Source organism: Mus pahari, chromosome 6, assembly GCF_900095145.1.
Source record: "Mus pahari chromosome 6, PAHARI_EIJ_v1.1, whole genome shotgun sequence".
NCBI classification, from domain to species: domain Eukaryota; kingdom Metazoa; phylum Chordata; class Mammalia; order Rodentia; family Muridae; genus Mus; species Mus pahari.
In genome coordinates this window covers 29,399,983-29,426,259 of record NC_034595.1, presented here as the reverse complement: position 1 = coordinate 29,426,259, position 26,277 = coordinate 29,399,983, and the positions used below count along the sequence as shown (strand labels likewise).

The 26,277-nt window shown below is 35.9% G+C and overlaps 1 protein-coding gene across 47 annotated transcripts in view; it reads left to right on the top strand.

Annotated features, from left to right (window-relative positions):
• The window catches only part of Ptprd (protein tyrosine phosphatase receptor type D), a 2,152,432-nt gene that overhangs the window by 1,340,384 nt on the left and 785,771 nt on the right, over positions 1-26,277 (top strand). For all 47 annotated transcript variants that reach the window (XM_029539561.1, XM_029539552.1, XM_029539551.1 and 44 more), the window contains one exon: positions 23,788-23,846. The gene's annotated coding sequence lies outside the window, so the exon portion shown is untranslated. The remainder of the gene's footprint in view (positions 1-23,787; positions 23,847-26,277) is intronic.

Genomic DNA, 26,277 nt, shown 5'->3' with positions numbered 1-26,277 from the left:
TTCCCTTATCTATAGAGTAAAAAAAAGTTTGTAGCATTAAATAAGATTACATATATTAAACATTGATGCAGTGTTCTATAAACAAATCAAACCAGCAAACAAAACTCAGCTTCACTTCTGGGTATTTAATTTCTACATGATCATAGAAAGAATGGAGACTTCTATAAATACATAGTGCATAAGGAGATGCTACATAAAATGGATCATATGCGTACATGATTCTGTAAGAGGTATGTTTTATCTGATGTAACNAAAGTCCAGAAGTCAGAGAGAAACTGCAAGATAGGTGAATTTGGGCTCCAATTTTCTGTGCTGCGCACCCCCCCCCACACACACACTCACTCTTCTTCACATTTTTCTTTTTGCAAGGCTGACATCCTCATGGTCACAAGATAACTGAATGAAGAAAGAATTCAACTCATNTATTTGCTCAGGATTAGGGCATCAAACCTTTACCTCTAGTAAAAGCAATTCTCATACAGCTTGTGGTGCTCAGTTGGATCCTTAGAACAACGAAAATGTCACTTCAGTGGTGCACATATGTAATATGAACACTGTATGATGAGACTTTAAGCCAAGAGAGGACACCTAGACAGAAGGTGATGAGTGAGCTTACATGGAGTCTGCTGAAGCCACAACAAAATCAGCAACTGATACTTTTTTGTCAACAAGGAAGAAGGGCAGAATCAACTCCTATATGCAAGGCATGGCATGCATAAACATAATTAATTGATAAGCAATTAACTTGCCAAAACTACCCCCCTCCAACTATAGCTAATTAGACTATCACTGGACTACTAAGAAACTTGNATAGGTGAACTGACATTTTACAGTCAGAAATAAAGGCTCACTGACTTGCTAGAGACGAGTACTAGGACACAGAAGGACTGGAACTTAAATGTATGTTATATTGGTCTTAAATCTAAGATTCATTGCAAAGCTTTTCTTTATGTTAACAATATTTAAAATATATTTACAACTTATACATAAATTAACAGTATTATTTAAATAAAATTAATTTTTCAACTTAAATTGTTATTAAATTTATCATTTTCAAGAATTTGGCTTGTGTATTTTATGTGCACTGTGACCTTTGCTTTTCTGGACATTTTTTTTTTAACCACTGTTATTAATCCAATTACTTTCACTTTTATATCACAGGTCTCTGGCTAAAATTTTTACTATATTTAAATGGATGTGGATTTTTTATTGTAGTTTTATTTGCCCTTGCTTTCATTGCTTTAATCAATGCTTTGTAGCAGAGAAATACAGTGATGAGCTTACATAAAACTCTGCATTGTAGACTTGCAATCTTCGGGACATGCAGTTAGCTCTATGACATACATGTCTACGGTGTCAACTACTAGCTGTGTGCCATCAATGCCCATGAGGGTAATTGCCTTGATAAATTCACTTCCAGCAAATAAATGGGTGTCTTCAAAATATGACTTCATACTTCAAACCAGAATAGGGTTCTTCATGTTTTCTAAACTCAGTCTCAACCCCTAAAGTGAGGGATAGATAAATACATATGAGGCCTTGTTTTAAGATTCAACTTAATTTTATGTACATTTCAAACTACTCCAGTTACAACCATCCCTGTTCTTTTGTTCTTCTGTAGAGGGATTATATTATGTCTTCTTGTGCATTCTTTGTCAGCATTGACTGTTTTCCACATATAAGCCAAATTGGTAATATTTATCTAGAGATTTATAAATAATTAATCATCAATTACGGTAGGCTGTCACGGATGAGAAATTATCTTGAAAACTACTCAAAGCTATAATTAATTTAAAAGTCAGAAACCTGGCCCTACAATCAAAGTAGCTCTCTGCATTTGAATGGGCATGGAAAGCACTGGAGTTTTTTTATTCTACTATATATACCTGAAGATATACCATATCCAGTTATCTCAGGGGCAGATCATATGTATTTCATTAATGAGAGACACTAGATGTGGATTTCATGGTTCTGGGGACTCAAAAGATTCCTCTCTAGTTCCTTTGTGTTTGAGAACCTGAGAATATATTAGAACTACCTCTATCTATTTTAATATTTCTAGAGTGTGATTCCACACAAAAACAACAAAAGAACAATCTTAGCTATTATATTCATCTTTTCATATACTGGAGACGTAACCAGAGACCATATGTATGCTGGACAAGCATTCTGTTATTCAGCTATATCTTCAGCCCTACAAATTCCAAATCAGATCATAAAAATCTATTAATGGAGAAGAAATGTATTGATATCCTCAAAAGTGATGATACAGAGGAAGAGAAAATTAAAATGATATGTGTCTACTTCCCATGTTGTCTGCCAAAAAAATTTGTCCCAATAGATTTAAAATTCTAATTGGTTCTGTGTTAAGTAATAAGCAGAAGAAAGACAAACAAAGAAAGTTTAAACTATTTAACAGAGTACCACAAAACTGCCCATATGAAATCTAAATTCAGATGATAATTTTAATGGGCACTTGGGGGAGACAGATTTACAAAATTTATACTTTAACTTTGTGTTCAATTCAAGCTACATTGTCAATGCAGTTAACTGCATTTGTGTGCACGTAGTGTAAAATATCCCAGCAGGAATTGTGGTAGGTATGGCAGGTGGAAGAGACACAAAGCCACAGAACTAAATGAGATGAAAACAATAAGCAAGTTCAAGTAAAGTTAGACTAAAATTTGAAATAGTTTGCTAATAAATGTATGTATAAAAGAAATATATATGCATTTATATACACATTTGTCAGAATCAAAATTTGCTCATAAAACTCCCATATTCTTCCACTGACAAGACCTAAGTGGAGTTATTTAATTCAATCTAGTCCTACTAAAGCCTAAAATTTTGCCAGTATAAGAAACTGAGTCTGTGCAAGTCTATGATAATTGGAAGCTATAATGACAAACTATTTCTTTCTCAAAAGCAGTGGTTGTAAACCTTACTAATGGTGCAACACTTCAATGCAGTTTCTCATGTTGTGGTGACTCCAAATCAAAATTTTTTTCTATTCTTACTTAAAAACTATAGTTTTGCTAGTTATTAATTGTAATATGTTATGTAGCATATGCAATACTTCCCTTCCGGGGGGGGGGGGATACCCAACAGGAAGGAAACCAATGCTGAAGGCAAACCTAGCAAGAATCTCATGCATCCTCAGTAAATCATGGCATATCTAAAATCAGACACAAGGGAGAAGTGGTGACAGAAAAAGGAAGCCAGAGTGAACAGAAAAGTTAGTTTAACAAAGATGATAATGAATGGCATGCAGTGACAACAGAGGCAACACAGAGTGAGGTTCCAAAGTACACCAGCCAATGAGGTGGGATTCTTACAAGTTGGAACTTTATAGAAGACAAAACATGGTAAAATACAGGGATTACAAAAGAGACTGCCATAGGTGGAACAACAATATGAACTAACCAGCACCCCCAGAGCTCATGTCTCTAGCTGCATATGTAGCAGAAGATGGTCTAGTCAACCATCATTGGGAAGAGAGGCCCCTTGGTCTTGCAAACTTTATATGCCCCAGTACAGGGGAACACCAGGGCCAAGCAGGGGGAGTGGGTGGGTAGGGGAGTGGGGGGGGGGCGTATAGGAAACTTTGGGGATAGCATTTGAAATGTAAATGAAGTACATACCTAATAAAAACTGAAAAAAAAAAGAGTGTCAGGATGTAACACTACAGTGGTACAGGACAAAATACTACAGTAGAAACCGCTGGACCTTCCTTCCCCTGGAGGAAGAAAGTCTGAGTGAAACAGAAATGCAATATGATATATGGAGAGATGTTCAGCCTTGAGAGCATATACTGCTCTTCCAGAGGACCCAGGTTAGGTCTCCAGCACTCATAAAGTGGTTCAAAACATCCATAACTCTAGTTCTAGGAGATCTGATGTCCTCCTCTGGCCTCGGAGGGCAGCAAGCAGGCAGGCACCTGACTATGTATATGTATATGTATACACACACACACACACACACACACACACACACATATATATATATATATATATATATATATATATATATATATATATATATAATAAAAGAAGTTTTATAAAAGAGATAATCTCTGAATGAAGATACTCTGAATGAATTAAAAAATGTAATCATTCATGCCTGCTAAGATGGGCTATGTCATCTTTCAATTGTTACAGTGCCCATTTTAAAATATAATCTACTTTCTGATATACATCAATCAAACTAAAAAGAATGTCAGTCTGATCTTATGTTGAGGTTCCTTTAAATTCTTTATATTCAGCATGCAATGATAAAACCTTGCCACAAGGACCAGGCTAGTGGGTACGAGGCCACCTGGCAACAGTGCTCAAGTCCAAAATTCTTTCCTCTTTCTCTGAGACACATACCGTTCATGGTAAGATCATGGGAATGTAGCTCACAGGAACTAACTATCATGCTCAAGACCCTGGGTCCAACACCCAGCACCACACATATCTATATGTACACTCACAGTATGAAGCTAAGATAAACAGCAAATATTTAACTATTGCACATGCATTTTGTGACACACAATATTAGAAATATTTTATGCTTGAAATATTATTTAAAATAACATTCATATAGTAGTAGTATTTTCCTAGACATTACTACAGAGGAAAACAGGTCTCAGAAAGAGAAAGTTACCTGTGTAAAACTGTATACCTTATAAAAGCTCATGACGAGATTAGAAGTCTATATCTTTCTGATTTGTAATTGACTGCCATTGATTGTTACCTATAAAAGAAAATCAGGATAATTATCATACTGGCGATCCAGAGATTCTAAAAAGTTCAGAATAGCACAATTAGTAATTTTCCTAGAGTGGCAATTAATAAAGTATATAAGGGGAGGATTCAGGAATTAGTGGATGAAATAATTTTGCATATAACTTAGGTCATGGTCGGTTGACGTGAGTTTACTCTGACCCAGGAAGCAAGCAGAAACCTTAAATATTGGCAAAAAATCCATATCTTAAATAATTTAATTGTATAACAAACTTCAAATACATGTCCTTAATGGTAGGTTTGAAAGTTTTCAGGTGTAATAATTGAGATTCACATATGTGAAGTCCATACCTAAAATCATAGTGACAAATAGGAGCTAGAATTTTGACCTTGACCCCTTTAATTCCAATGGATTATCATCCAAATGTTGGGCTTTGTTATATCTCTCCCTCTAAAAATGTCAAATGATAACAGCAAAGTTTGGAATGTTCAGAATGTTTCTTCTTACATCTCTAAATATCAACATTTCTGAGTTGTTTGTAATAAGTCATCATTAAACTATGCTCACCCATAATTCTGTTTCCAACAGGGCCTTTAACTGAAATTTTCTCCCTTGTTTTAGATAGTCCCTTGCTCTTTCTACTCTCTAAACACTGTGAGTAGTTTACAGCCCACAAACGTATTTTAAAATGCTTTTATGCATACACTTTTTGCATTCAAATAAATTTAATGATTGGAGAAAACTGCAAATATCAGTCTAAATGCAATGTCACTATAGACTAGACAGCAGGGAATACTCCACTGAAATGAAACATTTCATATTGTAAAATGAACTGAAGAGAACCAAATATATATATATATTTCTCATATATATATATATGAGAAATGCAAATATTCCAGAAGTTCATATTGATACTAGCATGGTGAGATACAGCCCTCATTTATTCTGCAAGAGATATGCCTTCCCACTTACTAAATATCAGTAGGACAAAGTAGCTTGCAATGGGACAAACTGACATGCTCTAGAGGACACCAAGCTCATGCCACTTAAAGTATTTTCCATTCCTGAGAAGTGCAGTTTTGAGTCCATATACTCTGATATATTTTTTTACAAACATAATTTGAAACCAAATAGTTTTAAGATTAGCACCACTGAGGGATTAGGCTTCAAAGCAGGCAATCTTTTTTATTCCAGATTTATGGTAAAATCATATTTTTTGAAAGTTTATTTTAATCTTATTGAAAATAATTTTATACATTATATTTTTATCATATCCTTCTCCAGCTCCTCTCCATTTCTTCCCCACCCAACAGGTTCTCTTTCTCTCTCTCTCTCTCTCTCTCTCTCTCTCTCTCTCTCTCTCTCTCTCTCTCTCCCTCAACAAAGAAACAAATTACAGGAGAAACAACAAAATTCAAAGCAGAAAATTAACATTAATAACACAAAAATATCCAAAGGAAAAACACACAAACACAATATGGACTCTGTTTTTGTGCTGGCCAACAACTCCTGGGCATGGGCCTTTCCTGAAGGGTGGCTGATGTTCCCAGTGACACTTCATAAGAGAGAAATGATTTGTCCCTTCACCAATAGATACCAACTACTATCAGCTTCTTGTCCATGTCTACACTGCCTTGTTCGTGATCAGATTTTTGTCTGTTTTAAACCTGTCCAGATTTTATATATGCTGACAGAGTCTCTGTGAGTTAATATGTGTATCAGTCTAATTTGATTTAGAAGATATTGTTTGCTTGGACACAACCACTAACAATCAACTACTGGATTTTACAATATCTCTGCCTCCTCTTCTAAAGGCTCTTCTGAGCCTAAAAGGGAGATCTTTGACACCCACTTAGGTAAAGACATCCCACTTAGGAACAAGGTGCCAAAGTCAATCTCTACAGACTGTCCATTTGTAGCTTGCTTCGTTAATTAAAATTTTGTTAATTACTACATCAAGAAGAAGCTTCTTTGCTGAGAGGAATTGATCTATTGGTACTGCAATATGCCATTAGGAGTAATTTTAATGGTATGTTGCTTTGTCTGAATAAGAGTATTAGGTTTCCCTTAGTGATATGATCTGATAGCCTCAGGTTCTTGGCTACTTTTGCAGTGTCATGTATGGGTTCCTTCTCATAGAGTGGGCCTTGAATTCAATCAAAAAGTGATTTGTTATTGCCATTATATTTGTGCCACTATTGCACCAGTATATGCTGCAAGCAAATATCTGTCATAGGTTTCAGGGTTTGTAACTGGTTTAAATTGATGATTACATTTCTTCTCTAGTAGGGTTCAAGGACTTTCTAGCACCAGTAATACTAGATAGTAGGGGTGAGATTACTAGTTGAACACTAGCTTGGTATCTCCATATTCAAAGGCATAAGTTATTTGCATATCCCATATTAAGCCTAGGATGTGATAGTAAGTAAATTCAATACCCCACTCTCAACAATGCATTAGTCATCCAAAAAAAAAAAAAAAATTGAACAAAGGAATTCTGGAGTAAAATAACATCACAAATCAAAGGAATCTAACAAGCATATCTGAAGTATTGATTCTAAACCCTAAAGAATACACTTTCTCAGCAGCCCATGGAAATTGCTCCAAAATTGACCACACATTAGAAGAAAACCAACTCTAAACAGATAAAGAAAATTGAACTTACACCCTATATTTTAACTGACCAACATAGAACAAAGCTGGCCATCAATAAATATAGAAACAACAGTAAATAAACAAATTCATAGAATATTAACAACTCACTATGGAGTGAAATTTGAGTTAAAATAGAAATTGAGAAGGAAACTCAAAACTCTTCAAAACTGTAAAAATGAAAATAGGATACCCATGCTAATGGGACTTAGCTTGAAGTCAGCTCCAGTCAAGAGGCAGGGTCACAGCATTAAATTTCTACAATAAAATGTCTGAGAAATCTCATAAAAAAAAAAAAACTTAATGACATACTAGAAATCTGCATGAAAAAATTCAAATAAAAATACACAAAAGGTGTACATTGGAATAAATAATCAAATTCAGGGATGAAATTGATATTATAGACATAATCAAAAACAATACAAAGAATCAGTAAAACATATGGTTGGTTCTTTGACAAAATCTACAGTATTGTAAATCTTTACAGAAATTAACCAAAAGATAGAAGATCCAAACTAATAAAATTAGAGAAGGAAGGGGAAACATTACAACTGATACTGAGAAACTTCTGAGAATCATAAAAACATATTTAAAAAAATCACTATGCCACCAAACTGAAAAATCTAAAACATCTGGAAATTTTTCTTGATATATATGAGCCTCCAAAACGAAAGCAGATGAAATAAATACATTAAACTGATACAAAACCCCTAGTGAAATGGAGCAACTGAAAAAAAGCCCATTGCCAGATGGATTCAGTGAAGAATTCCACCAGGTCATTAAGCAAGTACTATCATGAATAGTCCTCAAAGTATTATACAAAATAGAAACTAAAGGAACATCTCACATGTCCCATCTGCACCATATTGCGATGTCTTATTTCCAAGAGCTGAATAAAATGAGCTCACATGACTATAAATATGTCTCTCTATATGCATACGTATTACATGCAAATTATAACGTCTACTATTATAATACACAAGATTCTTGTGGGCTAATTATTCATTAATAATGCTATTAAAGTCTAAAGTTGGAGGTGGGCAAAGAGTTCCACCCAGTGCTGAAGTGCTATTGTTAGTTGATATCTGCTGGGAGAGGAAGAGTCAGCTCTCTTTAAAGATGTGCTGGTCCCTGGTAGGCCAACCAGGTTCCAGTGGATGGTCACATACCTAAGAGTATATGGACAGCACAGATGGGACTTAATAGGCTTATTAAAAAGAAGATACAAAGTTTGCTGTATAGGGAAACAATTTTATATTTGTGAGAAGTTGTGAGAAAAGGGTATACAAGGCCAAAATAAAATTCTAAAACAATTCAAAAGTGAAAAAGGCCCCTGATATAATAGATACAGATTTCATAATTCACAAGATCTTTATTTAAACAGAAATATTTAGATGCTCAAAGACAATAGTGTCCTCTAATTTAGTAATAAACAGTAAATAATACATTATTGAGAAATGCTGCCTGTTGTCCAACTGTGGTTTGAAAGCCTGGATCCTACTTCAAAATGTGAGACCACACTGGTGGAAGCAGTTTGGAAGGACTCTCTTCTAGGGTTTTATTTTTCTCAGCTTCTTGTCACATCTCTCTTCTTGACAGAATATTTAAACATGTAAGCATGCTTTCAAAAACCAAAATAACTGCATGCTATAGTTTTCCCCTTTTCATCAATGCTTTCAATGACATAATTATCATTTTCATGTACAGCTTTCCCCTCTTGATATAATTTTTAAGGATTCTATCTGACCACAAATAAAGCAACATTCATGACATCAATCCATGGTTGCAGATATCAGGCATATTTATCAGACTGTAGATTTTAATTTAGGATAATTTGGCACTACAAAAAACGATTTTTTTTTCAACACAAGCTGGTCACCTATCATTATTTATTTACATCCATCTAAAGGTTTGTATATGAAATTCTGTAGTCAGGTCATATGTCTTTAAATAGAAAGGCAAAACAGAGAAATAGAACATTTTGTTGACAGGTAAATGTGAATCAATCTGGCTTCATTCAAAAGAAAATAATCAAGCTCTTTTCAAATAATATAAAATGCAGAATGATTGCATGCCGGCAAGGAGGGGCCTTATCAGCATCCCTTCTCTGAGAATGATTGCTGCTCTAGCTGGAGGAGCATTTGCAGTGCTTATCTTGTGACTTCCCTGCAGTCCCGGGTGTTTGGTAGCAGTTGATTTTCACTGGGTTTCTGTTCTTTCATTTTTCCCCTTCTTCAGTGCAAATTAGTTTCCCCACATCTACATCCAGCCATCATTCCCTTATCAGCTGTGGGAGAGGATAATTATTTCATTATTGGTTTTGAGCAGTCTTTCATATTAAGTAGTGCATCTCTGGTTTCAGGCAGATATTTAATGGGCTCTCTATTTGTTTTATTTGTCTCATCACCTTAATCGAAGTCCCCTGAGACAGAGTACTTTGTAGTAACAAACAGGAATAAAAGGAAATTATGAATTGCTGTTTCCACAGAAAGGGCAATATTCATTACAAATTCCTGATGGGATTGAATCCAGGTTGCTTTCAAACACTATGAAAAACCTTTTAATAACTAAGATGCCTGGTTTTCTAGTCTCTTATTAGCCAAGCACCTAAGAACTGCCCTTTGGGAACTTGGGGTTTGTTGTATTGTTCTGCTATGTATTGTCTAGAATTTTCAGTTCCTGGGTTTATCTTTTGCAGGATAATTTCCCTCCCGTCTTCTCCAAACATCATGATATTGCCTTGTGGTGTTTAGTTCTATAAAAATAAATATTAACTTTCAGCTTTCCTTAAATGACACTGTCCTGGTTTCCTGGCCTGAGCACTGTCCTCTCATTTATACATCCAGGTGATTCATGTAACCCGAGAGCCTTTCCATGCTGCTCCTGCACTGCTTGGGTCTTCTTTGATAACGTATTTTTAGAAGCCCTACTACTATTGACTCAGTCTTTTAGGTGGAAGTTAGCAATAATGGGACAACTTGTCTTATTTTATTTGATAGGCAAAGCAAAGGTTCTGTTGTCTGCCCCCACCCAAAAAAATAATTTTTAGCATCCACTTACGAGAGAGAACATGACTTATTTGTGTGTGCATCTGAATTGGTGTACCTAACATAATGTCACCTGGCATTATTCATTTTGTTGAAAATAAAAGGCTTTCATTTTTATGTAACTAATTAAAGTTCAATTGCACATATAAAACATTCATGCATTGACGGACATCCAGCTTGATTCCACATCTTAGCTGTTGTGAATAGTGGAACAACAAACATAGGCATGCAGGTGTCTCTGGTTCTAAAATAATTTCTTTGGATATATAGCCAGAAGCAGGCACCATAGCTCATATGACAGACCTATTGTTTTACATTTGGAGGAACCTCAAAATTGTCTTTCAGAGTGGCTGCACTACTAATTTATACAGATACCCTAACATGTCTTCTATAATGGATGAATTAATAATTTATATCAACACCTTAACATATCTTCTACAGTGGATGACTTGATAATTTCTTAACAATGCCTTTTTTTCTACCTTGGGAATTGTAAAATAATAATAATAATAATAATAATAATAATAATAATAATAATGTACATCACTTTACTATACTTATAAAGTTTATCAAATTGATGAAAATATATACTGGAGAAAATGAAGAGAAAAAATGCAATCTAAAAATTGACCTGTTGTTTGAACTACTGGTTTTCTGGTCTTTCATTAGCCAAGCACCTAAGGACTATCCTTTGGGAACTTGGGGTTTGCTATACTGCATTTCTGGGATTAGTAGCTCCCTTATTTATCTTTTTATATGAGAACTTCCCTTCAGCCCTCTCCAAATGCAATTATTTTGTCTTTGAATGTTTCTCACCATGTTCTTCAGAAGACACACTTTCACTCCAGTCTTCACTCCTAACCTTTGACTCTTGGAATCTTTCTGTTTTCTCTTTTGCAATGGTCCCTGAGCTTTGGCCAAAAGAATGTGATATAAATATCACGTTGAAGTTTGATCATCCTGTAGCCTCCTATTTTCTGCACTTTTACAAGTTGTGATTTTCTGTTCACTGCACAAATAAGCTTCTCTGATGTGGTCTGAGATCTGCTAAGGTATACATAGAAAGATACAGTTTTAGAGGATAGTTTGATGCTATATACATTTAGAAAAATAATAATAGTATGTTTACCTTTGAGACATATGAATCCCATCCATGGGTTCCCCAGCCAGTTTTCCAAAATAAGGTATGCTTTTCCTCCTGGAAAGTGGTTTTTAAATCCAGTTTAAAATTGATTGGTTACCACAATGATATTTATATGAATGCTATACCCATGAGCATGTCTTGCCATACACATTGTTTATTATAGTTCATAGATTTCACAGCTGAGTAAGACAGTTGATGACTTTTATCTAGTAGCAACCTTTGTAACACTTTTCAATACAAATAAAGCTAGCCAGCACAGGTACCATGCAGTTCTGCTGGGCAATCAAGAGTAATAATAGTTGCTTATATTGTTCAGGAGCTAACCAACAACATGTGGCGAGGTTACCACATTTGGCATTGGGCTTTAGCCTGTCTTTAACCATGGGAAGATTTTTGTTCTCCTCCAGTTATGATGGATAGTTTTTCAAGGTGAAGTAGTTGTTCCATCAGCAGTCCTTTTCTGTCAGAACCTGAAGCATATTGATGTAAACTCTTCTGAGTGTTGAAGCTTCCACTGAAACATCACACGCTCTTCTTATGGGCCAGCCTTTATATTGGACTTCAAGCTTTCTGCCCTCAATATTCGTTTGTTCTGTATACCTGGTGTTTAACTGGAATATGGTATAAATGGTTCCTTTCTGTTCCTATCAATTCCATGCTCTATATACCTCTTAAGATTGAATAGACATCTATTTCCCTAGGCTTGGCAAGCTTTCTTCTGTAACTTAATTGAAGATATGTTCTGTGGTTTTACATAGAATTCATCTTATATGCTATGTACTTGAGTGTTTTTTTTTTAAATTCATTATTTGCTTTGATTTAATTGCCCAATTCATCTACCTTGTCTTCAAGCCCTTATATGGCCATTTCCAAAATCAATTCTGATGGTGAAGTTTTTCCTCAGATACTTTTTACGCCATTGAGTTTGTAATTTCTAGCTTTATTTTTAGAGTTTTTTCTTCCATGTTTCTACTTCTGTTGGATTAATTTTCACTTATTTAGTTGTGCTCATTATTTCATTCTGTGATTTGTTTGAGTTTTCATGGACTTTAATCAGGAGCTTAAAGCTGTCTTCAAATTCATTCAGGTGTTTATTGGTGTCATCTTTCAATTCCTCAGACTCTAAACACATTTATAAATCTATAAAGTTTTGTGTATTGAGTTTTATCAAGGTGGTTCTTGTTAGGAATAATAATTATGAATTGATCATCATTGCCAGAGAAAAATCTCTTTTTTTAAATATTATTTTTGTAATGTTTTCCCTTTTTTTTCAGTTCAGTTCAGAAAAGTTTAGAGTTCATATGTCAGTTGAGAATGTTGACAATTTGAATGAATCCCTAAGTGATTAGTCTGGAGAGAGTAGAATATCTTACAACCATGTAGGTGGCTTTAAACAGTCACAAGGCAAGGCAGAGCATGGGTAGCTAAAGGGAGACTGTACTAGGGCAGTACCCATAGAATGGGGTCTTTGACCAGGTATCATGGCATCTGGAAAGCCTTTCAACCTCTGATAGTGAGCTGGGAAGATGGGGAGGGCCTCGAGAGATGTTGATCTCCTGGGTTTGACAAAGTCACGTGGGCTACATACACTTCATGATATACATACATACATTCTTCTTCTAAGGATAATGTCTGGTAGTGACATTAAATTTTTTACTACTCAGAGTCCAGTCATCACTATCTTAGCAGCTACTGAATTTTTAGCAGTTCAAAGCTTCAGCTCCTCTCTCTTCTTTCACAGTCTAATTTAGAATTTTAAAGTAAATACTCTAACCACATATTTGTAAAGGTTTCCTGACACTAGAACTTGAATATTTAAGAAGGGGACACTTGCTACATCGACTTTGTCATTACCCATCAACAGTGAACCTGTGTATGCCAGATGGCACAGCAATTCTACTTGCGATTATAAATGTATAAGGATGTTTAGTACAACATTAATCGTAATTACTCTAAACTAAACATAATCCAATGTCAATCAGCAGTGAAGTATATCCATAAAATATGTAATGTCAGCAGATACTTGACAAATAACACCATGAATGTCCCAACCATAATATTTAGGCAATAAGCGTGATATAAAAAAAAAAAAAAAAGCACAGTTTTACATGAAATTTCTCTCACAGAATTATGTTTGAACAGTTGATTTCCAGCAAGTTGAGTTGTTTTCGGAGACTGTATAATCATGAGGACAGTGGTTCTCCACCTGTGAGTTGTGGCCCGTTTGGAGGTCATATATCTTCTATTTTGCAAATAAGATGTTTCAATTATGATGCCAAACAGTAGTAAAATTACAATACTGAAGTAGCAACAAAATAATTTTATGGTTGTGGGTCACTGTGCTAGGGTCCATCCATAATTTTAGATCAATAGTATTTATGTTATAAACCTGGATTCCCTTGTGTTTTGGTTTGTTTGTTTGGTTGGTTGGTTGGTTGGTTGGTTTTTGGTTTTTTGCTCTGTTTTATTTTTATTAATTAGTTATTTTCATTATTGACATCTCAAGTGTTGTCGCCCTCCCAATACCCCCTAACAGAATTCTTCCTCCTATACACTCTCCCCTTCACCCCTGAGAGGGTGACCCCTCAGCTACCTCCCCACCCTAAGACATGAAGACTCTACAGGATTAGGCACATCCTCTCCCACTGAAGACAGACAAGGCAGCCTCTGCTACGTAAGTGCCAGGTTCCTCAGGCCAGCCTGTGTATGTTCTTTGGAGAGTGAATCAGTCTGCAGGAGATCACAGAGGTCCAGGTTAGTTGACAATGTTGATCTTCCTATGGGGCTTCAATCCTCTTCAGTTCCTTCAGTCCTTCCCCTAACTCTTGCATAGGGGTCCCTGACCTCTGTATAGTGCTTAGCTGTGAGTATCTGTGTATATCTCAGTAGGCTGCTGGGAGAGCCTCTCAGAGGACAGCCTGCTAGCCTCCTGTCTGCAAGCAAAATATGGCATCAGTAACATTATAAGATTGGTGCCTTCCATGGAATGGATCCCAAGTTGCTCTGGTCATTGGTTGGCCATCTCTTCAGTCTCGGCTCCATTTTGTCCCCGAATTTCATTTAGAAAAGAGCTCCCAAATATTTGATGTGTGAAATGTTAAGAATTGTAACATCTTTTTGTCAGATTTACTTTGATTAGCATGTAGGGTCCTTTTCTATCTCTTTTGAAAAGGTTGGGGTTGAAATCTGTTTTGTCAGATGTTAGAATAACTAACACTGCTTTGCTCAGTTTGCTAGACCACCTTCCCTTTCCTTTAACTGTAAGGTGGTATTTGTCGCTAATACTGATATGTAGTTTATTTATTTAATCAATTTATAACCCAACCACAGCCCCTCCCCCTCCTGTCCTCTCATACCCACCCTCAAAATTGCTTAAGCCAATTACTCTCTCTGAGGAGAAGGGGAATTCCCCATGCATACCAAGCCACCCTAGCACATTAAGTAGCAGCAAAACTAAGTATGTCCTCTTTCATTGAGGCATCTCAGATAGGGTAAAGGGATACAAAGACAGGGATCAGAGTCAGAGAGACCTCCTCCCCACTCCATTTGTTAGGAAGACTCACATAAAGACCAAGATGAACATCTGCTGCAAATGTTTAGGGTTCCTAGATGCAGCCCATGCTTGTTCTTTGGTTGGAGTTTCAGTCTCTGTGAGCCCCCTTGGGCCCAGGCAACTTGATACTTTAGGTCTTCTTATAGTATCCTTGGCCCTTCAGACTCCCTCAATCCTCTTCCACAATACTCCCTAAGCTCTATGTAATGTGTGGCTGTGAGTTTCTGCATCTCTTTCCATCAGCTGCTGGATGAAGCTTCTCAGAAGACAGTTCTGCTAGGCTTCTATCTACAAGCATAGCAGGATATATTTAATAATGTCAGGGATTGGGTCTTTCCCATGGGATTGGCCTTAAGTTGGTTGGTCATTCCCTCAATCAAATGCATATTTATCTCTGCACATCTTGTAGAAAAGGCAAATTTGGGGGTCAAAGGTTTTGTGGGTGGGTTTATGTCCCACTCCCTCCACTGGAAGTCCTGCCTGATTATAGGAGGTGGCCACTTCAATCTCCATATCTCCAGCTAGGAGACTCAGTAAAGGTCACCCCAGAGACTATGGGAGCCTCTTCCATCCCAGGTCTCTGGCTCATCCCAGTGATGCCTCCCACATTGACTTCTATTCTCTCTCCCAGTCCTCTCATGTGCCCCCTTCTCTGCTCCCCAATACCGGATCCCAACCCATTTCCCCGCATTCTCTTTCCCAATCAGTTCCCTCCCTCCATTTACCCTTGATGTCTATCTTATTGTAGGGAATTAAATATTATGTTTTCTAAACCAATGTGTTAATCTCTTTGTTGTTGTTGTTGTTGTTGTTACACTGAGATTGTTAATATTGACAATTATTTTTCAGGAAAGTTTATTAGTTCCTGTTATTTTCTTGTGTTGTTTTCTTAGTCACAGGCATCTAGAATTAGGTTTTTTTATTTTTTTTAATAGTGTTTCAAAGTGTCCATGTCTGGTTTAGTTGTTTTGATATTTATTTAGTATTACCCCAACCTCCTGTGTTTGTTATGAAGCAGGTGAAGACTGGTTGGCATTCAATCTTGGGGCCACTCTAGTTTTGTTTGTGAATATCTAAAGTGGATACAACTTTGGTTTGTGAAATGGGAAAACAACGTGGAAGAGGAGATGTGGGGATGCGTATATAACATTAAAGTTTTGAAACTGTAGTAAAGTAACCAACTACACTACACTTTGTTTGTTTGTTTGGTCGGTTGGTTGGTTGGTCGTTTTTTTCAAGACAGGGTTTCTCTGTATAGCACTGGCTGTCCTGGAACTCACTTTGTAGAGCATGCTGGCCTTGAAATCAGAAATCTGCCTGCCTCTGCCTCCAGAGTGCTGGGATTAAAGGCATGCGCCACCATGCCCGGCTACAATACAAGTTTTATAAAATTTATATTAAACATAATAAATATAAATATAATTTTCAAGGAGTTGTTCCATGATAGTGTACAATACCCTAACTTGATAGTCCATACTAGTACATAAAAACCCATATGAATGAGTTATCTCTTTATGAGCAACTCATAAATGGGCAAATGGGTCACATAGACTCCTGATAATTACAGGCTATTGCCAATACATCTCCCTAACATCTAGAAGTTAATGGTAAGAACACACTGCTGAAGACACATATATTTGAGTTCCAGAACATGGGTACATAAACCTGATATTTATCTAGAAGCTTCACCACTATTGGCTCATGAAGGTGGTAGGTACTACACACATTGACAGAGAAGAAAACTAAATTTCAATATCTCATATTTATGAACACCAGAAGACACAGAATGATGACATAAGAAATGCCACTGGTATAAGAGTGGCATGAATGTTATGGGCATACCCAAACACTTTATGACTGGATCAGAGCTCCCATACTGATGAATATTCAGAGAACAAAAGACAGTGCATTTCAATTCTAAATCAGATATTCATATTACACTCATGTCTATAAAGCTCAGAGATCTTTTCACAAGATGGATGGAAAGGGATGGAAAGGTGGTGAGAATCAGAGGTCACTGATAAGTTAATGAAAACAGTGTTTCATGAACAAAACGATGCAAATGCACAATGAACTCCGAGAATTTGTGACAACGTGCATAAGACCTTTACAAGCTGCCACCAGACAATATATCAGCATAGAGAGTGGAAAGTAGTGAACTCATCTCTATTTTGGTAGCTATTAGCATTTGGTAGCTGCTGGGAGGATGATCCATTTTTTTTTTTTTTTAATGATGAGACTCTTAATAGGTTGATTATACTCCAGGACAAACACCAGTATTACCTTATCAACACAAACTGGACCTGATAGAAAAGGAAGAGTAAAAAGAAGAAATGTCAGAGGTAGAAAGAAAGAGATGGGAAGGTGAAATAAGAAGTAAGGAGAAGAGATAGTGCCGATTATGTTCAAAATATACTACACTACATTCTCCAAGAATTAATAAGTATATTGCCCCTCCCAAATAAAAGGAAAGAGGGAGAAGAAAAAAGGATGAAGTATCCACATGTTGGTCTTCCTTCTTCTTGATTTTCTTGTGTTTTACAAATTGTATCTTGGGTANNCTAAGTTTCTGAACTAATATCCATTTATCAGTGAGTGCATATCTGATGACTTCTTTTGTGATTGGGTTATTTCACTAAGTATGATATCCTCCAGATACATACATTTGCCCAAGAATTTCATAAATTCATTATTTTTAATAGCTGAGTAGTACTCCATTGTGTAAATGTACCACATTTTCTGTATCCATTCCTCTGTTGAGGGACATATGTGTTCTTTCCAGTTTCTGGCTATTATAAATAAGGCTGCTATGAACATGGCCCAGTACAGGGGAACACCAGGGCCAAGAAGTGGGAGTGGGTGGGAGGGGAGCAGGGTGGGGGGAGGGTATAGGGAACTTTTGGGATAGCATTTGAATTGTAAATAAAGATAATATCTAATAAAAAAGAGAGAAGGGTGGAGAGACATTTTCTGTGAAATGGAGTCTTAACAATTTTGCAAGGTATTACTTTTACATGCTTCTTTTCTTTTCTCGAATCTTTTTTCTATCTAATATTTAAGGTAATACAAGGGGTCATCTTTATACTCAAATCTCTGAAACTGTGAAGATATTAAGTAAAGAAAATATGCACAAGCAAATCTAAATAAAAGGCACTGAAAGCTTCCTAATGAAATGTCTTTACTCTATAATTTTAACTACTTTAAAAGGTCATAGTGGCTGTGCTAATGTAAAATGTGCTTTAAACTCACATGTTGTTTTGACAATCAAAAAGGGTTTTGATACATAGAAATATGTTTAGCAGTAGAAATAAACTCTAGGAAATAACTTTTTCTAGCATAAGAAAGAGGCAAAAACATCATAGTACAATAAAATAAATATCATCTTTTTCATTTACATAATTTTCTTCAGATGTAAAGTAATTTAATTATTATATTTTATATAGTAATCATGAATCACTAATCAAAAATGGAATTTATAGATTGTAACAGAGGAAATATTGTATAAGGTAGATAAAACTATTCTGAGAAATACAAAACATTTTATGTATCAGAATATAAATCATAAATTATTTGATTTACTCCCTTTAAGTAAATGACAACAAAATGTATTGAGTGAAATGCTATAACATACACACACATATTTCTTTCAGGCTGTGGGAAATTAAGTTTAAAATCAAGTCTTATAGCAAAGACTTCAAACTTTCTATGTGCACATTTGAATAGTATATGCACTATCCTGCTTGATTTTCTCTCTGAATGGACAGGCTGCCCTGAATGTGACAGGTTTTGCTTCCTTCAGTTGCAATTATCAATCATAGCATTTTGTTTTCTTTTTTAATATTGAGAATATATGGCATTTTCTCAATATTAAAAAAGAAAACAAAATGCTGATTATTAATAAGACTTAATTTTGTTGTCAGATAAAAGACAGTTGACCCAAACATTAATCATAAATTTGGAAGGATCAGATTTTCCCGTTCCTGCTAAGTGTGGGAAAATACCATTGGCTCTTCTAGCTGACAAACAAGATATTGAACAGATTTTCATACTCTGAAATGAAAGGTAGCTCTTGAATTGGTAATCTCATGACCAGACAATGGTTCAAACAGTCAGGTGATCAGAAAGATGGCCAGGACATTCAGGTGACAGAATAATGGTTAGGGCTGTTAGGTGACCAGAATGATGGTTATGACAGTCAGCTGAAATTTTGTGACAGTCAGCTGACATAAAGATTTACAGGATAGTCAAGTGACAAGAATGATGGTCTTGTGACAGAACATGGTCAGGACAGTCAGGTGATCAAAATGATTATTGGAATAGTCAGGAAGGATACTAAAGGAAGTAGAAAGTTGGGTAATTTTCTACTTTTGTCTACATTGTGTACAAAAGTTGAAAAAAGAAGGGAAAAATTACTGATTTTATCTCAAGACTCATGGAGACTTGGCACCATATTTCTGGGCATGTAATGAGACTGTACACTCTGATGGCAGGATATGTGCCTGAAGCTGTTCACTCATGGCGACCAGGAAGCAGAGGAAAATATGCTTACAAGACATGAATTTTGATTATATATATGATCCATTGATAGCATGCACAATTCTACCTTTATTCCAGAGAATATGTGTGCCAGTGTTTTTGTCCCTATATATGATGTTTGTATAATATATGTGTGCAAGCTGTATATATGATGTATATATATATATATATATATATATATATATATATATATATGTAACATGTGTGAACATTTTCAGAGATAGTTAACATTACATACATTCATCACATACATGCACTACACACACATCAGCCACAAACATGTCCATACCCATGAAAACATACAGGTGCACACACACACACACACAAGCACACATACACACAAAGATATGTTTTATTAATTTCCTGTATGTATCATAAAATAACCATATAAACCATCAAGACTGAACTTTATAAATGAAATAGCAAATTTTAAAATAATATCAGATAGTGGGGCTAAGTCATGCTGTTGATAACATGGTGATCATAGTTTACAATAATTACATGTTTTATAAAGAACCACAAAAATGAACTCATGAGAATACAGAAATATTAATTACACAGATTTGATCACTACATGGATTACATATATTACAATAACACAGTATCCCATGAGTATATATTATCATGATGTGTCACTTAGAAACTAAAATCATGGAATGGTTTATGATGGTCAGAAGTGCAAGAAGGTTTCCTAAATGCCCATGGAAAACAATGAAGAGTAGCTCCATCTGGCAAATTGGATCTGAATTTAAATATCACTAAAGAGAGACATGTTTCACCAAGACAAATTAAGTATTAATGCAATGGAACTGCACAATAGGTAGATTAAAATATCACAAACTCTAGACTAGAGCCTCTATTCAAAGCTGTGAAACACAGCTTGAGGGTTTGATAATCCAAGTCAGAAGGATGTGGGGAATAGATGAGCATTAGAGTGTTAACTGCACAGGGTACAGCTGCCTGCTAGGCATTACATCCAGTACTCCACAGCTTATAGGAACAATGATTATTGTCAATATTCAACAAGCCTTTCAAAATATTTGATGAAAAGAATTTGAATGTACTGAACAGAGAGAGAAAATAATGACTCGAAGGTGACAGATAAAACTACCTTGATCTGATCATTACACATTAGGTGTATGTGTCAAAATGTCACTCTGTATCCTTTGAATATGGCAAATACTGTCAATGGAACATATATGTCTGTATGTAATTTTGTTTGAAAACAAGAAAGGCAGCTGCATATCTATATTCCTAAGTATCACCTTCACTGCTAAGAAAGGAAACAGAGAAATGATCAAGTCCTCTACATTTCCCTCACTTACACGGGGCGGAAAAAGAAAGCACATCTTCGAAATTATTTTACCAAACAAAACAATATATGCAGGAAGAAGAAGAAAATGTAGAAACTGGCAAGTTTGGGCTACATCAAGATCTTTCCTCTGTGGCCTCAAACAGGTTGTTTCCTAAAAGTCAGTGGATGGAATATTTTGTGGCTGTAAGAGGAAGCGAGTAAAAGAATATCAGAAATAAATTTGTGGTGATGTTATGATTTATTATTGATAATGTTAGTCAGCTAGCTATTCTTATTTAAACTTCAAAAGCTACTGCATTGTAATATGTGAAGAACTCAGTCTTGAGCTTTGTGATTGGTTATTGCTTTGAAAAGGGAAGAAAGTTCCCTTTCATTTCCTCTTTGTTGGCACAAAATCCCCAGTAGAGGTTTGAGAACATTTGAAATCATACTGCAGTCATGAGCTTTGATGGGTTCTGACTGTGGCTTGCAGCACTGTTACTTTCTGGCCCAGGGCTTGAAAACAGAAGCTACAAACACAGCTTTGAAAGGCTGTTTTGAAGTTACCTTTTACCTTGAGTGCCTTAGTAAAATTAGATTATACCTTGAGGTATTTGACCAGAGGGATCTTGATGCCAGTACCAAAAGACGCACTTTCTGTCTCCAGTAGAAGTAATTATTTCTAGTTCAATATTACCTATGAAAAATTTGGAGGATATTTTAATAAATATAAAGCACTAGTTATTGAAACAATAGAGAGTGGTTTCAAAATATAATGCTGCTGTGTCAAAAAAGTCAGCTATAACCTAGAATGAGACAAAAGTAGTCACTGTGGAGAGTACCAGAGACTACATTCCAACAGAGGCCACTAAACAAACCCATTCAGTCTAGGTAGGCTGAATGCTGTACCAAACATCCAACATATTAAGTTAAAGAGCAAAAACACAATTGTCACTTACATTGTTATGGAGTCTGCTTTGATCCAAAACAACTCAAAACCAGGTCAATGTAGAAAAGAAAAACAAATTATTATAATCAAGCTGCTACTGATCTATCAGGGATGCAGAACTGATTCGGGTGCTAAAATGCAACACCACTCCACCCCACCCTGGAGCCAAAATGCTACAGAGCATTTGAGCTTGAAAACCACAAACATATGTACCAAGTTACAGTTACATTTTTGTACCAATCAGGTTCAAGGATAACGGGTGTTCCCACGGCTATTTCCCTATGTGGTACACTTACCCTGTGTTCAGTGGTTGGTTTATTCCCCTGCAGCAGGGAGACTTGCTTAGCATTCATGTCTCAAGTTGCCAAGCTGAATGTCAGTTACCCACATACATGTCTCTCTCTGCCAAGCAAGATATCAGTTACCCAAGGAAGTCTTGGGAACTTAAACTTTATTTGACCCCTATTCAAAATGGAAATTTTACTCAAAATCCTTCAGTTTGGCTCTTTCTTTTTTTTTAATTATTTTATTAGATATTTTCTTCATTTACATTTCAAATGCTATCCAGAATGTCTCCTATGCCCTCCCCCAATCCTGCTCCCCTGCCCACTCACTCCCACTTCTTGGCCCTGGTGTTCCCCTGTACTGGGGCATATAAAATTTGCAAGACCAAGGGGCCTCTCTTCCCAACGATGACTGACTAGGTCATCTTCTGCTATATATGCAGCTAAAGACACGAGCTCTGGGGGTACTGATTAGTTCATATTGTTGTTCCACCTATAGGGTTGCAGACCCCTTCTTAAAGATAAAACTTTGGTGGACTTCATAATAGAAATAAGGGAGATCGTAAGACCTGTTTGCTAAAATACCATCCTCTGGACCTTTTAGATTTTTCTCTCCTCTGGGTTTTCAGGAAGCTACTATGTGGAAGAGATCACAGAATGAAGGGTCATATATACTCCACTGTGACGAACTCAGCCACACACTGGCATCTAACTACAAAATGTAGCAGGTTTAGGGACAGCAGGCACAAAAGGAGAAGCAATCTGATAGAGAGCCAGCTAGCCTTGTGACAGAAAGAAATGTGGTGTAGGTTAAAGGAAAACACACTGAGTTGATGAAGCCTGACTCATCTGGTAGAACCATGGACATAAGATGACAGAATGTCACACAGAAGCTGTCTGCAGAAAGGGACTGAAGGGGGAATAAATGTTGCACATTTTAAAGGGTGAAGAAGAAATCCCTTTGAAAACAAAATTAACAAGAGTCAATAGATTAGACTTAAAGCCTATTTAAGGATTCTGTTGGGGAATTAAGACAATGACTTTTTGTGCACCTTAGAGGTATGGCTTTTTAAAAATTTATGAGATGGTTTTACAGGATGGAATGCTTTAAGATTTGGAATTATTCCTTACTGATTAGCCCTAGAAATTAGTAGGAAAAACAATGGTTTCTTTTAGATTTTTTTTGTTTGCAAGTTATTTCCCAACATTGGAGTATATGTTATGTAAGGGCCAAAAGTTGGATATTTGGAAGGGCATGCAATCTTACAAAACAACAAGCTATGATATTTAGATATTTACTGGACTTAATGAAGCAAATATTGTAAGAAAACTATGTAGCCATGTTGTTGGACATGGTGGTCTCATTTCACCATTTTAAGAAGATTCAATTTTACAATTTTACAAATCTACACAGATTCCCAGGTTCCTTTAAATATTCACTATTTTTTTCAAAAGTTGTCATTTATGAAATTGCTGTCAATTCCTTACTATCTTGTTTTCCACTTCTGTCTCAATCCTTGCACAAAAGAAGACAACAATATATCTTGAATGTGACTTAACGCTAAGAATTTTAACAGTGGTTGTTTTCTGAATTTCTGGCTAGGTGTTCAACATTCTGAGGCCAGGAACTGTTTCTGAAACACTCCACAGAGCTCATAGATGGTGAGTCCATAGCACATCTTAACCTGCTCTTGTTTAAAATTTAGTGGACTTGATGAAATATATGTTAGAAGAAAACCATGAGGCCCTGGTGTGTTAAGCGTGATGATCTTAATTCACCATTTTAAGAAAAGTAAATTTGACTTCTTTGTAGCCTATTGCCAAAATCACAGCTCTCCATGCTGCTTTAAGTATTCAGTATATCTATAAAATCCTTCAAGAGATATGATTTTCAGTTCTGAATCGTGGGCTCTATTAGGCACAAATGTGGAAGAAATATAACAATGGGTTAAATTTTTGAATTAGAGTGGCAGATGAATATAGATTTAAATGTTTTTTGAGTTTAGTGGTTGCTGATAAAAAATTATTAGCCCTTTGTAGTAGTCTTGCCTACTTAGTTTATTTTGGTTCTTATGAAAGCCAAGAAGCTATTGATTGTTAATGAGGGAATTAAGTGAGAAAACAAATTAGCAAATAAATTAGCAAATGTTAAATCTAACTTCTGTTAAAAAATAATAGGCTGTCCTGCGATGCGTTGATGTGTTGGGTTTTCATCTCCCAGTGATAATCTATGCTTGCAATGCAGCATTGCCACTTTACACATACTAAAGCAATAGTTCTGTTTAAGTCCTACATCAGAAATTCTTCTTCCACCTTTACAAGTCAGTAATATGCTTCCAGTCTAAATAATAAAAAAAATCAGATTTTTTCTTTGAAAAAAGTGATTTACATGTTCTTTTTGATCTTTTGGCTATGAATTTAAATATTATCAATAAGTGGTAAATAGGTAATGAATTCCTAAGTAATCTCAATGGATTGAATTAACATTTCTGCATACACTTTGTAAAGTTGGTCAAGTTTTAAAGTACATAAAAGTCTACATTATTTTAGAAACTGCTATTGCAGTATCACAGTTTGCCGTGTTTTCTGGGTTTGTGTTTCTTCTGACTTTAAGAGAAAGGATATATCTGCACACAGAATAAGGCCTCACCTATATCCATGTACTACAGAAGTCAAGCAAGATGAAAATAAAACAAGAGAGATATAGTCCTTTTATTTCATGATTTTATCCTGTTTCCTCTTTGGTCCTCATCATTTCATTTACATGGAATAAGACTCAAGTCAACTCCCCACAATATCTGGATACCATGAGGAATGTTTATGACACTCATAATCATGAAACATTGTATATAATCATTTTCCATTTATCTGAGTACATTATGTTACAGAAATCATTGAGAAAACACACACACACACACACACACACACACACACACACAAGTTGTTCAGAGTCCAGGGCACTTATTCCCACAGGACTAATCATTCAAGTGATGTTCCTATTTTCTTTCTGAGTGGTTTCTGAATAACCTAGGGCTTTTAAAATTCATTTCAAATATACTTTGTTTTGACATTTATATTCTGAAGGGGAATTTTTATAAATGTAGACCAGGCCTTGCCTGACATCTCCTCCACCCATATGCTTATCAGTCAGCTCTGATGGGTGGCTGGACATCTATGAAGCATAGAGAGAGTGCTAGTACCTACCTCAGTGACTGTGGGAAAGATTTAATGATCCATGTGTGAAAAATGCTGCATAACACTTGCCGTCCAGTAAGGGGCTTGCGCTTGCACTGTAGGCGTCATCTTATCATTTTTTACTACAGCCTGAAGCACCAGAAAACCAATCACCACTTAGAGGCACACTTGGAAGTGAAAATAAACAAAACATCTTAATTCACCTTCTAAAAATGAAATAGATACAAAAACAGAAAATAGCAATTACCTGAGCCAGAAAGAAAACGACTAGTTGTCCAGTTCCACTCTTTTCCTCATCTACCTGGCTTTCCAGGATGGAATAACAACAAAATAATACCATGGCCTTCCTATCATCAAGTAAAGAAAGTAGAGCAAACACCCAAACAAATAACATTGATAGTGCATTGAGGCCTTAGTGGGCACTACAAACAAAGCACAAGTCTTTCCACTTCATCTTCTTATCCTTCTGTACCAATCACAAAGGTGATAGTCAGAAACAAAGGTCTTTTACAACTAAACAATTAGGGCAAGAAGCCCAGCCCAAACTCTGACCCTTCCCTTCTACCAAAAATTGAACTTTAAGATAGCCCCAAGAGTGATGTTTAAATATTCATTTTTCATGACAATGTCTTTCATGTGGTTTTTCAAACAGCTGTCTTTTCTGCCCAACACTTTATAATCCTGCCTTCTCCATACTGTCCACAAAAATAACAAGGCATGTTGGTAAAAGGTTGGATGAAACCAATACTAGTATATCTAAGACAACCTTTGTAAAGAGTATTTTACAGGTCTTTTCTTCCATGTGTCTGACATCATAAGCTCACACCTAAAGTTGTTTTGAATTAGACATTCTTCTTTTCTTTGTAGTATGTGAATGTATTACATCAGTCTTCAATAG